Below are 17,254 nucleotides of genomic sequence, written 5' to 3'. Positions count from 1 at the left end.
GAGTATAAGATGCACCGGAGTATAAGACACACCAAGGTTTTGAAGAGGCAATTTTTTTTAAAAAAAGTAGGTAGGTAGATAGAGGGATAGAGAGAGAAAAATAGAAAGAGATAGAGAGAAATACAGTAGATAGGTAGGTAGGGAGAGAGAGAGAGAGTAGGTAGGTAGGTAGGTAGGTAGGTAGAGGGAGAGAGAGAAATACAGTAGGTAGGGGGAGAGAGAGAGTAGGTAGGTAGGTAGATGTTTCCAGGTGTATTTATTCATGTGCTGGAAAAGGAAATCACTGACAATCTTCAGCACCTAAGACTTTATTTCTGCTGGCACAGCACTCGATCAATGTAATTCTCATCAATCAGCTAAAAGAAAAAAAGAAAAAAAAGTTTTTTTCACTCTGCAAACCTCCCAAAAACAGCCCGTTTTTTGCAAAAATGTGCCTTTTTTTAAAAAAAAGGCATGAATAGCCTTGGGGGGAGGGGCTTGCAGAGTGCTCCTGGGGGATAGGGGGGTAAAAAATGAGCAAAAAACCGGCCTATGTTTCGTAAAAATGGGTCCATTTTTTGTCAAAAAAATTGCATGTGTAGCCTTATGAAGGCTTATAGAGTGCTCCTGGGAGCTGGGGGGGGCAAAAAACGGCCCATTTTCTGCTCATTTCTGCCCTCGCCAGTCCCCAGGATCTTTCTGAAAGCCTCCATAAGGGTATACACTGCCATTTTGGTGAAGGGGTGGGGCTTTGGGAGGCAAAAAAATGCTGTATTCGATGCATAAGACGCACCCAGATTTTCAGCCTCTTTTTTGAGGAAAAAAAGTATGTCGTATACTCCGAAAAATACTGTATATATTAAATAGTGTTAAAATATTATAAATATATTAAAGGTAAAAGTTCATCTCGCACATACGTGCTAGTGGTGTTTCAAAGCCGAAGAGCCAGCGCTGTCCAAAGACGTCTCCATGTTCATGTGGCCGGCATGACTAAACGCTAAAGGCACATGGAACGCTGTTATTTTTCTACCAAATGCAGTTCCTATTTTTCTACTTGCATTGTTACATGCTTTTGAATTGCTAGGTTGGCAGAAGCTGAGGCAAGTAACAGGAACTCATTCCATTACGCCGCACTAGGGATTCAAACTGCAGAAATGCCAACCTTTCTGATCAAAAGCTCAGCATCTTAGCCACTGAGCCACTGCATCCTTATAAATATATTAGTCCCACTTTTTTATTTTTATAAATAACTCAAGTTATTGAGTTATTTATAAAAATGAACATACCTAATTATCTTTCTTTCTCCTGTTTTTCCCACAACAACCCTGTTAGGCGGGTTAGTCTGAGAGACGGTAACTGGCTCAAAGTCACCCAACTGAGCTTGCATACGTGAAGCAGAACTCTCAGTCTCCTGGTTCTAGCCTGGTGCCTTCACTGGTAAAATTAGCCGCGATCAGCAACTTGTTTGGTGTAGTGATTAAGATGCTAATCTAGAGACAAGGAAAACTGAGTTCTAATTTTATCTTTCACATAGAAGTCAACTGGCTAATTTTGGGCCAGTCATTCTCTCTCAGTCCCAGATAGAAAGCAGTGGCAAACCACTGCTTAGAGAACTACAAAGACGTGTCCATGTAACCATCAGGAGTTAAGACTGATATGAATGTAACAACAACAACAAATTAATGATGCAGCCTTAGAGAGGCAACTGAATATATGAAGCTGTATCTCAGATTGCAAAAAGGCTGGATTTATTTTACAGGGGCAAGCTCTGAAAATATCAAAATGGGCACCTGCTATTCAAGGAGTTCATGCATGCATGCTAGATTTGTAATTTGCATTCCAATTTTGTAATTAACGTGACCAAAATCACAACAGCTTTTTGAATGGAGAAAGCAAACAAACACCCAGAACAAAACACAAACCTTCCTAAGGGAGAGCTTTATCTTTTGCAGCTGGCAACTACTCTTTTCTTAGAGTAATTCCATGTACTGACCACATGTATATTCTGTTGCAGACTAGTCTAGTGGAAGGAACAGAAACTCAAATAAAAATTGGGGACCTTGACAGGGAACAGTGGAATAAAAGCTGATTTAATCATTCTCAAAGCACATCAAGGGAAAGTTATTTGTGTTTCTTTTGACTGGATTAGGCAGATATTCTGGGTACCATTATATTGTTACTTTAAAATTATAGAATAAAATAAATATGAAGCATAAAACAAATGGTATTTTAAAGAAGCTAAATTTCAAGTCTGAAAATCAATCTAAAGGTGATGGCTTCCTTCCTTTCTTTCTACCTACCTGCCTATCTGTAAGTTACTACTGACATGTTTTTAAATGAAGAAAAATATATGAATGTTTTTCAACATCCATATTGTAAAGATGAACATGTCTTGCACTTACCTCATGTCCAAAATGGGCCGCGTGGAGACTCCTGGGAGGGGTGGGAGGGGGTGGGAAGGGCCAGCCAGGAGTGGGATTTGGAGGTTCTCCAAACCGGCCATAACGTTGGCTACAGGTTCTCCCTAACCCGGGTGAATCCGTAGCAACCCGACCCTGAATTTATCCACCTTGCTGTTGGTCATCCTCTTCCTTTTCCTTCCACCTTTCCCAGTGTTATAGATATCTCCAGAGAACTTTGTTTTTGCATAACATATTCAAAATGTGATAACTTGACTTTGGGTCATTTATGCCCCAAGTGAAAAATCTGAATTGATTTGTTCTATGTCCATTTGTTGGCTTGGTTTCTTTTTGGCTACCGATGGCATTCTCAACAATGTTCTCAATACAAAGTTTAAAAGAATGCCAATATTCTTTCCCTCCTAATTCTTCAAAATCCAACTTTCATGACCGTGGATTATCACAGGGAAAACTATTGTACACAATTAGAATCTGTATACACAATTAGAATCTGTATGCACAACATAACATCTAAATACCTTTTCAAAAGCCTTCATTGTTATTCTATCAAATGTTACACTATGGTAGATTTCTTGACAGTTAGTTCCTTCATTGCTAATAATCAATCCTAGAAAGCAGAAGCTATCCAATACTTCAATATTTCAATACTGTCAATTTTAAGGCTGGTTATTGGACCTACTGCCAGTTTGGTCTTCTTTGTATTTAACCTTAATTCCATTTCCTTACTGTGCTCTTATTACTAGAGCTTGCAAATCATTTGAATGTTTAGTTATCAGAGTAGTATACGAGAACTGTGTTAGTTTATAACAGCCAAGAAATCACAAGGAGGCTGGTTGCATCTTTTCAAACTAACAAATTGTATTAAAACCACAAACTTTTATAAACTGGATATCATTTCATCAGCTGCACAAGTTATTCATATTTCTTCTTCGGTTTTAAAACAATGTCTTCCAATCCAGCTCCCCTCAATATATATTCATTATATAGGTTGAATAAATAAGGGGAAAAAAATGTCTCATGCTATGCTATCCAGGAATCAGTATGTTTCACAATGTTCCATTCAGACTGTGACCTCCTGCCTGTGTACAGCTTTCTCATGAGGAGAATATGAAAATGAATCCATTTTCCTAAAGACATGCCACCATGACGGTTGATATAATTGAAAGCTTTTCTAAAGTTAATCAAGCATATATTTATTTCTTTTTGTATTCTTTGGCTTTCTCAATTATTCAGTGTGGATCAGAAATAATATCTTGTGTTCCTCAATCTTTTCTAAAGCCAGCATGATTTTTTTCATCTGGCATGATAAGCTTTGTTAAAAAAATGTATAACTACAATTGGGTGAAACAGAGCCTATTGTGTCTGTAGAGCAAAGTGCTTTGTCAAGACAAATCTCATTCACATTGAAATAGCAAAAATATATTGTCACAGTAGCAACATAGCAGCATAAGTACTAATCATGGCATTGCAGTATTTCAGTTGGTACAATGTTGCTTTTATTATCTAATCTGGCTAGGTAATAATTTAGAATAGGGTGGGGATCCATTCATATTTGTTTCATTTTTCAAGAGGAAGATTTCAGGAAGGAAGGAAAGAAGGAAGGAAGGAAGGAAGGAAGGAAGGAAGGAAGGAAGGAAGGAAGGAAGGAAGGAGAAGATTCAGGAACATGGTGTCTAAAGCTTAAAATATCATAAAACTAAATGCACTAAAGGGGGCATTATGCTTATTGGTTGTATAATGGATAAAGAAATCAAACTTTTAAAAATAGTGTATTGGTTTATATTCCATTCTTTTCCCTATTAAGTTTAATTTTTAACACTAATAATGGCTTTAGTATATATACGGAAATACTAATGATCTAGTAAAATAATGCCACCAACAATAGGTCATATTAAAACCAAAGCACTGATTCTGGAGTAGTTGCCTGAATATACGAATGAGGATTGGAATATGATAAAATCTCAGCATTCCAATTCCAGAATTTTTTCTTATCACTTTGCCCTCCTTAATTCTCTCTCTTCTCTGGCTCTATTTTGCAACTTCAAGTGTTGCCTTCTGGCCTTCAGCCACTTTGGTCATTTTCTGCTATCTCTGTTTTCACTCCACATTATAAACCTCACTTGTTTTCCTTCCAAATAGCACCTGCTGCAGAGAGCAGCCCGCCTTTTAATATGTTGATTTATCATTGTCAGCTATAGGAGCTCTTATTGCTGGAATTTGAATATTGTATTTAAGGCACTTTTGCGATTACAGATGCTTTACATATAAATTGCTTTATATTATGAGAGAAAATGTCTCTGTATTTTTAAGGCTGCCTCATGTGCATGTGCTTTCCATTTTAATACCTTTCCTTGCATTACTCTCTGGCTGTGAATTGCTTTTGTTTGCTTTCTTATTTGTAGTAGCTTCTTTAGTTGGAACAGAGAATTTGTGGCTGTGGGAATTTGCACTGAGAGGTACAGAATTTGCAAAGGATTTGCATCCATTGTCTAAAATCCAAAGCTAGGAGCTTTCCCCCATGGAAAGAGACAAATTGAGGAGGGACAACTTTTGGGTTTTCAGAGCTGAGGAAAACAACCATTACTCTATATCCTTGAATGCTAGATGGAACCAAATTATGACAATGCCTTTCTCTATCAACTGCATCTACTCTATAATCTCCATCCTGAGTGTGATTGCAAAACTCATAGTGGGAAGCTTGTAGCTTGTCTATAATTTAGATGTCCTTTTGCCTCATCTCCTGATTTTATAACATTTTTAATGGATGAAGGGTTATTTTGTGGAATTTTGATTTATCCCGATAAAGGTATCATCCAATGACCCAATTTAATTTTTCTTCATAAACTCAGTTTTGATTGATGGTTACTCTTATGATGAAGGTTGTCAGAACAGGTTGTGGCAAAACATCAAACCAATTAAACATTCAATGATTATGATGCCAGAAATTCCAGAAAATGCAGGAAAGGAAAACAAATCAGATTTAACAGGCTAAGTCAATTTTACAAGGATGGAATAAAATGAGAAAGAAAAGTATAAAAAATATTGAGGAGCAGTGAAACAACCATGAAGGTGATGCCAAGCCAACCTGTAAGAGAAAATCATTCCATAATGATAATGCCATACTAAAAATGTAGCTCTTGGCTAGTAGCCACTTATTGCAGATCTCCAGGTGTTCATATTTTAGATTAAGATCCAAATCATTTTCATATATATATAATGCTTTGCAGCCACCTAAACTGAAATATGGCTAAAGAAAAAAAATATTTTGAATTGTAGCTGGTATACCACTCTGAGGCTTTGGATTACAGAGGGGATGTTTACCTCTACTGCCAAAGAAGACTCAATGAATATCCATAAGCCATGAGACTGGTCTTTATGGGAAACACAGTCCTTCAGAACAGATTGTTCATGAATGACTGCCCCACCCCCCGGGTGAATGGTGCATATAGTTTTTGTAGTTTAACCTGCATCTAGTCCAGGGGTGTCAAACTCAATTTCATTGAGGGCCATATCAGGGTATTTGACCTCAGGGGGGCCAGGATAACATGGCCAAGATGGGTATGGCCAACTCAACGTCACTCATGTTAGGGACACCTGTGGTGGCCTGAGTGCTCTGCCAGCGAAAACAGGCCCTGGAGCTCCATTTTCGGCTGTGACAGCTTCCTGAAATCCTATGCAAGCAAAAATAGAGCTCAGGAGGACTACCCACGGCCCTCACCAGCTCTGTTTTTAGCTGCAATGGCATCCTGCAACCCTCTGCCAGTGAAAACGGCCCTCCCGAGTTTCATTTTCACTGGCAGGGGGTTGCAGGATGCCACTGCAGCCCAAAACAGAACTGGTGAGGGCCGTGGGTAGCTTTGTTTTTGCTGGCAGAAGCACCTTGGGCTGGTCCTTTGCTATTTCCAGGATGGTCCTGTGGGCCAGATTTAAGCACCCCGTGGGCCAGATCCACCCCCCTGGGCCTTGAGTTTGATACCCCTGATCTAGCGCATTTATGCGTGCTGTAAAAAGCATTGCAACTTAATGTACTCTGAACTACATCCATTCAGTTCAGTGACATATAATTAATTATAGAATCTCCTTACTGCAAATGCACAGCTATAGATAAGAATTTTGTCTGATGTTTAGTTCAACACCTCAAATGCTTATGTTCGTTTTCTGGAGCTGTTAAATCGCTTCTGCTATTAAATGCTAAAGCACACCATGTGATACTCCACTATAACCAATTGGAATATAAACTATCAGTCATGATTTTGATGTTCTAATTAGCACAGGACTGGTGAATCTAACCTTTGCTTCTGTTTGTCTGGTGTAAGGAAGGATTATAACTCTTCATATACTTAAATTTAAGGCTGAGATTGCAGAGAGGTTCTGTTGAATCAGGTGAATTATGTCATTCATATTTTGTATATATCATTTCTATGTTTTAAAAAAACTGTCAAAGCCAACTTGCTAATACTAAGGCATCTCTTTGACCAACCCTTCCTAAAAGAAACCGAGGGAGTTGCTGAAATAACACCACCATCTACTGGACAATATGTAAGCACTGAAAATACGTTCAAAAACAAAAGGAAATTTGAGTAAAAGATATCCTGTTTTTAGAAATTATTTCTAAACTCTCTTTCTGACCCTGCTATGTATTGCCTTTAGCAAAATTCAGCCTTATACCAAGCAATTGTACAATAGTGAGTGCAGTTTGCATAAAAAGTTGGAACTGTTTACTGAAGACAATCCCCATAGAATAAAATGTTTATTTAACAATATTTCCCATGAGAACTATCGAAGTCTTCTGGCTCAAATCGGTAAGCGATTGCCTTTCAGATCTACAGGACTCCTGACAGTTGAAGGACCAGGAGAGGTTCAGAAAAGTTTCTTGAGATGAATCCAGAAACAAACATTACCTTATCTGTATTATTTAGCTGTCTCATAGTCTAAATCAGACAACAACCTTTTTCTAAAGGCAGAAATGGACAATGTTAACCTTTATTCATCTCCCTCTGATTGTAAATTTGATCTCCATTCCCCAGCATGTTTTCCACCACCTCTTATGTCATTTTGAGTGTTGTTGTCTGTTTTAGCTACAGCACTTGCCTTTCTTACAGGCTAAAACCAGTAATTCATCAGCTACTTGCAGAGATAGGACTGAGCTAAAACTAATTCCCCAGTATAACAATTTCGAAGGCATTTAGCATTAGTATTGAAATAGCATAGTGTTTTGCCTAGTATTTGGTTGGTTCACAACGCAGCAGCAATGTTAGATGGGATTTGTTTTTTCAGCACTTTTTTTCCCCTACAGCTAGTCAGCCAACTTCCTCTAGCTAGTGAAGACCTTTTAAAAAATGCAGGGCATGTTGAGTTTTCCCTAGCTAGCTGAGATAGGTTTTTTTTTTTTTAAGTACAGAATTGCAGTATATTATCATTTCTTCTCAAAGGATTACTTCAAGATGGATTCTTTCACTTCTATGGTCTCAACGCTGAGTGCATCCATTTTAGAGTTCTCTTAGAAGTTAAGTGGTTGTGAAGATAGAATAGTTGAGGCTTCATTTGGTTCTAAATTGAATACACTGCAAGCATTCAATGATGAAGAACAAAGATTTAGTCCATGCAGAGGTGGGTTGCTCCTGGTTCAGCCCAGTTCAGCCAAACTGATATGGAATTCAGGCCTGGGTCGCAGAACCAGCAGCAACCCAGGCCTGCTACACCTCCAAACCAGTTCCTTCTCCACCACTGGGGTGCCGTCGTTTTCTTTCTTAGTGACTGTGCATGCACAGTTCACTATAAATTGTTCTGCACATGTGTGAAGAACAATTTACATTGAACAATGCTCGCATGCGGGTTACAAACCAGTAGTAAAATCGGCAGCAACCCACCCCTGAGTCCATGGTTACTCTGCAGCACTGGTGGGTTCCGGATCCCGTTGCAACCAGTACAGTGCAATGGGGCCCGGCGGCCACTACATGAACATGCGCACAGCGCGTGCATGCGTTCTTACCTCCTGCAGTGCTCCGAGACGCCTCTGTGATGCTCCAGCTGCTCAGCAGAGCATTGTGCAGGGTCGGTACGCTGCGCATGCGTACACAGATGGCCTGTTTCCTTCAAATACAGGTAAGGAATGAGGGTGGGCAGGTGGGCCCTCCAGAGCACCATACTGGAACGATACCTGGTGCTCCCGGCAGGCACCGGTATGCCCGTACCGGGGTGTACCGCCTGCAACCAACCACTGCTCTGCAGGGTACAACTTAAGGAAAGAGCCATGTGGAGTCTTTCAGCCATTCCCTTTAAAGTGTTCTCCATCTCATGTTAGCGGCAGCACTGACTGTGCTCTTCATTTAGCCTTAATTGCAATTAGGCAGACTGATCCTGCTGCCTTCTACAAGACCTTGAAGACCTGGCTTAAGGACTTCAATTAGGGTCTTTTAATGGACTCTGTTCCATTAATTAACATCAGTGACCATGCAAAAGAGAGTAGGGAGAGAGGAGAGAAAAAAGGGAGAGACAATAGGCAAATATCTGGCTCAGCTCTATTTTAGGAGAATTAGAGTGCTTATTCCATCTTGGCCAAATCTGTACAGCTTCTGAGCTTCCTAAGGAGTAGGGTTAATTGTCTTAATGATCAGCAGCAGGTGGAAGCTTCTGGCTGACTTCCTCTGGTTTAGATACCAATCAGGGTCGGTTTTATATCTCACTTCAGGCTCCAGCCAATGTGGGCAATCCTAAGAGTGAATGGGAGTTGTAGTCTGGCAACAAGTGGAGACTATATCACTGATTTAACCCTGCCCTAAATATTAGCTACTTTGCTGCAAGTACCTTACCATAACAGTAGCACCCACAGTGGCACACATATGGCCATATTGCTAATCTGTGCAATTACAGCCATGTTGCTGATATTTCATTTGTAAACTTTAAATCCTTTTCAGTTAGAAATTATTGTGTGTGATCCTTCTTATATAATACCACTAAGCAATTAGCCCCACGTGCTCCTAGGTTGCTGGGAAACAGACAGATGTGAAATCCTTACACTTAAATATATACTTATATTTAAAAACATTTTGCTAATTAATTCATGCAACAATTTTCTTCTGTGGGTGATTCTCAGTTTTTTTAACTCAATCTTGTATTGTAAAGAAATTAAAAAATCCAATGCATTTAATAGCAGCATCAACAAATCTTTCTTAAGAGCTGAAGGATATATTAATTATTTACATGTTTCTCATTTACATGTTTCTCATTAACTTTTTACCTACTGTTAGCAGCAGGATTTTTTTTTCTAAAAAAAGAAAATTATTTTCTGTGATCAAAGCATACAATGACTTTCTTTCCAAGCAATTTGTTGAGCCATTCAGTCGTTAATTATTTGTAGTCTATCAAGAAATGGCATTTGCAAATTGTTGCCAATGGTAGAACGCCACAGGTACACTAGCAATTCCCAGATCTGCATTGTGTTCTTCAATTGCCATTTATATGTTTATTGCCATTATGGAAATGTAGCAGATGTAGTTGTGCAGCCATTCATGAATATGGTCTTACATTTTCAAAATACAGTCTACACTCCCACATTTTGTAACCTAGCTTTTTATTACCTTTTTTTTCAAAATCTGTCAGAATACCCCACTCAGATCAATGAATATTTGCAGGGGAGACTGGATCTGAGAGACATAATTGCAGACTACAGCAGCATAAGAGAATTCTAATTAAAAGTCATAAAAATCTCAACCCTTGTTGGAATCAAACAGACATTTTTCCCCTTTCTTCTTCAATTGATAGATGCATAGCAGTGATCACAGTAACCTAAAAACTAGGTACACTGGCTAGTCTTCTTTTGTTAATATGTTTCATTAAGTTTAATAAAACTCTTATAGTCTTCTCACATTATTATAGCTTCTCATGTTAGTAAGCTTACTATCTAACTCATAATGGAATTGACTATAGGGTTTTATGTTCTGTTACTGGTTTCCATAGATTGATTGCAATGTTTATATGGTAACCTATGTGTATATGTCTATATGGCAGACCATCTTATTTATATTACTGGCAATTCTGCATTTGAGTTTCCCAATACTCCAATTTGTGTTTTATCTCAATAGGACAATATGTCATGGATCTTAGTCCATTAGGAGGGAATATTACTAAATCTTCTCTCTAAATCACTAAATCACTAAAATTTATAAAACAGATGCAAACGTTTTGAAATTAAGCAAAAAAAATGTCAGGAAGATTTTTTTTTTAAAAAAAATGAAATCTAAATTCAAAAGAAGAGGCATTGTTACACATTATGATAGTAACAAATTTGTTATGGTAGTATTTGTCATGGTAGTATCAAATATCCATTAGACTGTAGCTCCAACTCTTATGATCCTACTGCTTATTTGTAACTAGACAGAGGTTGCACTAGAATCTCTGCTTTCATTATGGTCAGTACATTCCTGAGTCCAATATCTTCCAATGTCTTCAGCTGTTGAATCCAGTACTTTCCCTCACCAGCTCTGGTGAGGGAAAGTACTGGATTCAACAGCTGAAGACATTAGAAAATATTGGACTCAGGAATGTACTGATCATAATATATATATGCTGGTTTTGTTGTATTCGGGTCTTTTCCCATGTAAGATTGAGATTGTCTTGGCAATGTTTCAGCGAGATCTCACTCTCCATCTTCAGGCTGTTGTCTTTGGCTTAAAGTGCGACGCACTTTGTGGATTCCTAATAGCATTTATATATATATAAAGTCCTACATTTCGTCAGTGTGATGCTTTTTTCAGAGCTGTGAGCATCCAAAATACTTACTGGAGCTGAGTTAGTCTCATCCTAAATAATGTTTAGACAACTCAAATTTATCCCATTCTCCCTGGGATTTGAGATGCATGCCATGTTGCAACATTAGTCTACGAAGGAATACCATGATGCCATGTTAGGAAGAGAAGGGGCAGCAGAATTGCCTTCAGATATCTGTCACCCACATCCAGTCACCAAATACCAATACAACACCATAATTTTCATCCTGTCCAGTCTTAAATGGAATTTTAGTTCATTCCAATTTTATATGAAGAAGCAGTTTCCAGTCAATTGAACAAAACTGAGGCTGAGGGAGATCTTTCCTTCTGTTGTTTGGTCAGAGTGGAGTGTTTAAGTTAATCAATGTGCAGGTAGTGTGGGTATGTTTATTTAAGTAATCATAGACCTCACACACTCAATTAATTTTAGAAATGAATCTGCCTATTTAACATATGGACAAAGCTGAGCTTTTGGGTCATTGGGTGAGGCCAAATACTGATTTTAGATCCTTTTCCATTATACTTCAAATTTGCTTCCAATGTTTGGATCATCAATACTAGAGTCAGAAAGGAAAATAAGGAAGAAACTCTTATGAGCACCTAGAAATCCTTTAGGGTGCTTTTCGTTTTCTTCTTTTGTCACTGTGGAATGGCAATTGTAGACCTAATGGCTCCAATGGTTCCTGTCATAGTCATACACTTGCTCTCCAGGACTTGGTCTTCAACATTTGTCAAGATGTCATGATCCTCTTCGAACATGATGGATGAACATCATTCAACACTTGTTCTTCAAAGAAGACCATTAATAAGATTTGTGTACTAGGTTGTGACAAGTTAAATACAACAAGTTAAACACCGCGCACTGGCCTGAATCCTAACAAGTGAGCAGTTTGGATTCCTAATAGCATTTAGTGGCAAAAAAGTGATCTGATGGGAAGCTAAGTTAATTTTAGCAGCAGATAAATTCTGCTTAATAAAAAGGTGATACTGCTCTAGTCCAAATGTTTGGAAAGTGTAACAAAGCCCTTGAAGTCATCCTTCGGCAATCTGGAAGACCTAAATTGCTACCACAGAAGTTGAGTTCAAGAATTCATCACCTGAAAAGGTATGCCAGGTAATCAGTGGCTTTGCAATACCAGCTTCCCTGTAGGCAGTCATAGAGAAAACAAATTACCTTGACATATTTGAAACTGGCTTCGACTGGACTTGAAACTCTCATGGTTAGTCTAATGGAATATGTTTGCATAGGGATCGAATCTGTGGGTTCCTTTCATTAGCTGTTGATACCATCCATGGTTTCCTGGGTGATAAGGTAGAAAGGCCTCAGAGATTTCAATAGAGTTACTTGTAAACCATTTCCCTTCATATGGGAAGTTAATTATTGTATCCCTCTTGCTCAATTCCGGATCCAGTGCTTTCCAATATCTACATGAAACTGTAAGGGAAAATGATCATCAAAAGACTTGGTATTGCAAATTTGCTGATGTTATGTAAGGCCTGGCTGCAATGTTGTCATTTTGGCACAACAATGGTTAGATGACTCTAGAAGAGTTAGTTTGTAGAACAGGGGTATCAAACTCAGGTCATCACGACGGTGTCACGTGTCGTATAGGGACTTTTTTCCTCTTAGCTAAACCAGGCATGGGCAGCACATTATGAATCTGGCCCACAGGCCAGGATTTGAAAGCCCTGTTGTAGAAGATGCCGCAATGCTCAGATTGTGGTTACTATCAGTCATCCTGAAATCTAGGTACCTGTTTTGTTTTTGTTTTTTTCCTAAATGCAGGCAGAGCAATGTATATGCATTTAACTGCAAGCCACTGCAAAATTGCTTTCAGGATAACTTACTTTATTCTGCTGTACTAAGGTTTCTCTCTCTCCCCCCCCCTTCCTAATAGCAGCTTTCATGATAAATTGACCTCATGCCTGATGTAGGGAGCTGTGTGTTCCTTGCGCTTTTGAACTGTTAACAAGAACATTTCAAATGGAGGAGCAATTGAGTTGGAAGTTAACTTTGGAAAGAAGCCATTCCTGCACGATAGGAATAGGTTTTGATATATGTGCCCCAAATCAAATGGCCCCCAAATTATAGTAGCAACCTCAAACATTTGGAAAAATAGAAAGACCAATTGGTAATCCATTAGCTTCTTTTAATTCACTTTGTTCACACTCGCTGTATTTCTATGTGCTTATCTGTAATTCTAACCTAACATGGCATTAAAGCATCCAAATGATAAATGCCCTTTAGATACTGTATGAGTTTTGGATGCCCCTGGAATGCTAAAGGCCAAAGTACATATTCTTTAAAGAAGCAGCTAAGATAACAGCTATAATTTTATATGAGTTTAGTGGGGATGTTATATTAAGGCCAGAGGACTAATTCAGATTGTGATTGTAGCATTTTTGGGGAAGGAGTGCTCTCCATTGCTGTACAGTTCAACTTGGGCTCTCATGCTTGTCATCTATATAATAAATAAAATATTTATTATCAACTATTTATTTCATGACAGATAAGAGTGCTCAGCCCCTTCAGCCACATACTTCAGTTATACAGGGGGGCTCAACAAATCTCTAAACCTGCTATTTGTAGATTATAAACATAATGGGATTCTGAAAAACGGGGCAGATTTTCCAGAATCCCAGGTACATATATGGCAGCTGCTGTCTAATGATCAAAATTTTGCATGCTCGGATCCAATCAAAAGATGTCTTGAGGGGAAGATGCTTGTATGAACGTGTGTGTGTGTGTGAAAAACAGATAAATATGTATGATTATGCACTGTCCATTTACGCAATTGCTCGCCACAAAGTATACCGTATATAGTGAATGTGTTTAATAAATTATGAATGCTGGACCTGACCTTCTCTGAGGAAGACAGTTTCTGAGCATTCTAGTTTATTCATTTTCTGCTTCTATGGCATTCCTTCCTGCGACACAATTTCTATTTGGGATGCAGATTTTTATCACAGGGTATTTTGCCAATGGAATAACTATTACTCAGTTCTAAATCTGTTTTTCAGAAAAATAAATGCCAGTATCTATAAAATGGCCATACAAGTCGATAGTTCGATCCTTTCCTTAAAATATCCACTGTGTTCTTTTTTTTTTTACTACAGAGTTACTACCTAGAAGTCCTAGCAGCAAAATAGTTCAGCCTATCTTAGAACTAAATGTTGATGTGACTATATGGAAACTTATGACGATATACTTACGTACAAAACTCAGTTAGACAGAGGTTGACTCTTACATCAGTATTGGAAAGGAAATAAAGTCTCCCATCCTACCCAAGGATGGCAAGCTTGACTACATGGTACAGTGCAGCCTTCTTTCTTTAAGTAAGGAAAGGACTAGCCTGCTAGCTTAGACTCTGCTACTTTTAGCATCTTCTACCTGAGATATTCACTTTAAGTATAGGGCTTGTCTTGCAGGAGTTAGATCAGGGCTGTCAAACTCTTGGCCCGTGTAATGGACATGTCCCGCGCTGGCCACACCCACACATGGTTTAGCAAAGTGGGGGGGGGGAAGTCCTGTTATGTCATGTGATGCTGCCGTAATGATGTGAATTTGATACCCCGGGGCTAGATGATTTCAGGGGGTGCCTTTAGCAGAGCACTTTTGATAGTTAAACATCAGAATCCTTTCTCCCTTTTTGTCAGCCTTGCAAGTTAGTCCATTCAGGAAGCCCAACATATGAGCTAATTCTACTTCATTATAAAGTTAGATTAACAGAACTTTGCATGTTTGTAAGTATATTTCTCCTCTGTGCCTTTTACAGCCCAAGAAACTAGGGAAAATCCTTTCTGAGATGCTTGCCCTGCCCTCATTCCTTCTGTAGGCTAAATTGCCTTATCTGACCAATCCCTTAGGTGCAGCTCTTCTCCCTGTTTCCCAAGGTCATTGCTACATACCATTGCACTTTACCAGGGTATATAGAAATGTGTTAGGCAGAGCAAAAAGGACCAATTCTTACAAGTCTAACATCTAAGTAGGTTATAACACAGTTTTACAGATTTCCTATAGTCAAAAATAGCTATCAAAATGGCCACCTTTCTACTCACTCACGCTATCCTATTTACCTTAATCTGTGCATTGTCAAACAGGTTTACGCTTGAAGCCTTACATCTCATTCTATGTACAAGTGAAATTCCACCAGATACACTAATTGCTAAATTCCTAAAGTTTTATAAATAATTTTATTTCTATATTATAATAATTCCCTTTCTTAAAGGTCTTGTGTGGCAAATTTAGCATTATATTATGCTACTATATTAGAAGTCTGTTAAGATGAATTACTAAATGAAATTACAGTGTAAAGTTTACTGGAAACAGTATCAGAATCATGGCTCAGTGATGAATTGCTTCGTTCTATAGTTTTTGATCAATTATTTAACAAAGCTTTTTTTTTTTTTGCTTTTGATTTACAGCCAAAGAGCAATAGAATTTGACACAGTCCAGGGTAGAATAATAGTTTGGCTGTAATGTGTCATAGAACATGCAACAAAAGCTGAACATTTTAAAATGGGGTTTCAAATCAATTGTTATTACTGGAAACCTTTGTTATTGGAGGAAAATATGGAGTATATGACAAATGCAGAAAAGCCAAAGGATGGCTGCACGAAGCTGCTACTACAACCACTTTGCTGTTCAGGATATTCAAGGAGTTTGTGGTATATTAAACTTTTAGTATAATAGTCCTCATCTTTTTCTAGGTTGCCCATCCTCTTTGCATTTTGGTGCACAATAGTATTCCTCATCTGGAGAGATCTTGTAATTTCTTGAATAAAGGATGTATTTCTTTGTGAGGGATTTAAAAAATAATAATTCCAGTTTTATTTCTTAATCTAGCATCAGAGGAGCAAGGAAGGAAATGCATGAACCTAAAATGCATACCTGATGTTTAGGGAAAGAAACCTTGCAAAAGGCCTGAGTAAGGTACTATCTGATCAGTTCAAACATCTTTACCAGGGTAATGAAAAATTCAACAAATAATTGTACAATAGCAACATTATAAAACTCTTCATCTCTAACTCTGTATTTTGATAATTCAACAAGACTAAGTTAAGCTAAGCAACCTTCTTTTGCATGTTTCATACTCTACATATGAGGTACAAGGGAGAACTTTATTACAGTAATGGTTTCCACTTTAATGACACAATCATTTATATGATATCCACTAAGCCATTAAAAAAAGCATTTGGCTGTTATTTGTTGGCTTGTCTCCCCTCTCCTTTCATGCCTGCCTGTCTTCCTTTTTTATCAGGCTGATTATATGTGCTTTAAATCTAACCCTAGAGCAGTGCTTCTCAATTATTTTCTGTCATGCCCCCCCTAGGAAGAAGAAAACATTTCGCCGCCCCCCCCCCGCGCGACTGTAAATAGTATCATTTGTCTATAAAATTGTTATAAGTACACCTCTGCATAACATAGCACACCGGTCTTTCCTCGTCTCCCACCGTAGTCACATGCTTTCTTTCCTCTTTCCCTCTTACTTGTCTATCCTTCCTTCCACCCTCCCTTCCTCCTTCCCTTCCTTCCTGCCTCCCTTCCAGTTCCCTCCTTCCTCTTTCCCCCTGCCTGCCTGCCTTCTTTCCCTCCTGCTTATCTATGCTTCCTTCCTTCCTTGCACCTCCCTCCCTTCTGCCTGCCTGCCTTCTTTCCTCTTTCCCTATCCTCCTATCCTTCCTTTCTTCCTCCCTCCTTCCCTGCCTCCCTTCCAGTTCCATTCTTCCCTCCTTCCTTCTGCCTCCTTCCTGCCTGCTTGCCTTCTTTCTTCTTTCCCTCCGGCGTGTCTGCTTTTCTTTCCTTCCTTCCACCTCCCTTCTGCCCTCCTGCTTTCTTTCCTCTTTCCCTCTTGCTTGTCTATCCTTACTCCCTCCTCCCCTTCTTCCCTCCCTCCCTGCCAGCAGCTCCTCCAGCATCCCAGCTGGAAGCAGCAGCACAACAGTCGCTGTTACCAGGGGCGAAGGGGTGGCGGTGGCAAGATCGGGCGACCGCCGCCCCTTTGTCCCTTCCCCAACAGTGGCTGTTGCGCTTCCGCTTCCAGACGGAATGCTGGCGGTGGAGCTGCTGGCGGGGAGGCGAGCTAC

This window comes from Natrix helvetica, assembly GCF_964273705.1.
Source record: "Natrix helvetica genome assembly, chromosome: 1".
NCBI classification, from domain to species: Eukaryota; Metazoa; Chordata; class Lepidosauria; order Squamata; family Natricidae; genus Natrix; species Natrix helvetica.
The sequence above is the reverse complement of the archived record's forward strand: the minus strand, read 5'-3'. Positions refer to the sequence as shown.